The sequence below is a fragment of the Cryptotermes secundus genome, unplaced genomic scaffold, assembly GCF_002891405.2.
Source record: "Cryptotermes secundus unplaced genomic scaffold, Csec_1.0 scaffold2447, whole genome shotgun sequence".
Classification (NCBI taxonomy): Eukaryota; Metazoa; Arthropoda; class Insecta; order Blattodea; family Kalotermitidae; genus Cryptotermes; species Cryptotermes secundus.
In genome coordinates, this window is record NW_019745125.1 from 13474 (window position 1) to 15278 (window position 1805).

A 1805-nucleotide genomic window follows, 5' to 3' on the forward strand; every position below is an offset into this window, starting at 1 on the left:
AGATACAGGAAATACAAAGAATCAGCTCATATGGCATGTTCATCCAATCCGATCAGCCAACCCAGTTTGGATATTTCTCCTATATGGATCCCCCTCATCAATGAAGAGGTTAATAAACCAAAAAATGTAATTTCATGAATATTAGTGGTTCCACTACTACTGCAAGTTTTCTTCCGGGGATTAGTCTGATTCCCGGAAGTCGCCATGGTGGCACGATTCTTTATCCATGCAAATCAGGCATGCTTTATCCAGTTTTTACTTTCGTTTTTAACTGAATTCATGGAATATAACCCATACTTCTGTTTCTTTACATTGTTGACAAGTGCATGTTTGGCACAAAAAGTTTCTATCATGTTTTTACTGCGATTTTATTCTTTCCTCCCACTGACGGAACCGGTTGTCGGTTGTTCATAGGTTGCTTCTACAGATCAAGGTTTGTCCAGTGATTGAGACTAGCTCTTTCTAAGGGGCCCAACTGAGTAGGTTAAACCTTCCCTATACACCTGAAGACGGAGACAGATCCAGTCTCCGAAACGTTGTGGTTTTTTGTCTTTTTTATATACCGGACGATGGGTGAAGTCCAAAATAAGCCAAAAGATGAACATTTTTACATTACTAGATTCTCAACATTCCTCCTTAATTTCAAAATGTTATCAACATATTTCTCATTTTCCTCCTTAATTTCAAAATGTTGTCAACATTATTAGCTGTTTTACAAACTTAAATTGAATAACATTTAGTCATTTTGGTCTTCAGATTACAAAATTAGTACATGAAATTAAAATTTTCTCAGTCTTATCACAATCAGACTTATTTCTTCTTAAGTATAATGTCTCTAAACTTGGCAAATTTCTCTGGTGGTAGCAGTTCTGTTAAAATGTCTGCCACACGTGTTTCAGTGTTACAGTATTTGATTGAGAACAGTTTCTCATTCAATTGTTCACTTATGTAGTGATACCTAACGTCAATGTGCTTACTCCTACGCGTTACTTGTCCAGATTCTGTTAGCTTGATTGCACTCTGATTGTTGACACACAGTTCAGCTTCCACCCTTTTTCCTGTCAACTCCTCTATCAACATCTTTAGATATTTCAATTCTTTACAGCACTCAGCTGCTGCAATATATTCGGCCTCAGTGGTTGATAATGCAACAATACTCTGTTTCCTAGAGCACCATGATATTGGGCTCCCTGACATCATAATTACATATCCCGTTACACTCTTCCTATCCTTTACATCCCCTGCATAATCAGCGTCACTAAATGCTTCCAGTTTCACAGTTTTGGAGTCAGATGAGGTATATTTTATTCCTGAATCTCGTGTACCTTTCACATACCTATGGGTCCTTTTCACATTCTGAACAGCTATTTTGTCAGGATTTTCCAAGGTTTGACTTTCCACATTTACAGCAAATGCCATATTGGATCTGGTTTTAGAAGTCATATATAGCAGGCTTCCTACAGCTTCTTGGTAAGGAAATCTTATGTCTGTAGAGGCTCAAATTTGAGATGGGAGATTGTAAGGCATTCCCCAAAATGTTCGAGACTTGCGAAAAGCGTTTCACAGTTATTACAGTAATCTGTCAACACCTGGACAGGCAAATAGGTTAAGAATGTTGATGATCAGCAAGTATGTGTAACCACAGTGGCAAGAAGCTTGCCTCACTAGGCCACTGGAGTATCGTAATATTACCGCATACACAGCGATGAGACGCCAGGGGTCCGCCCACAACCACCAATAAGAACCAATTAGAATATTACTATGAGAATTGAGGACACTGAGGAGGAGTTACCTACCCTCTGTCG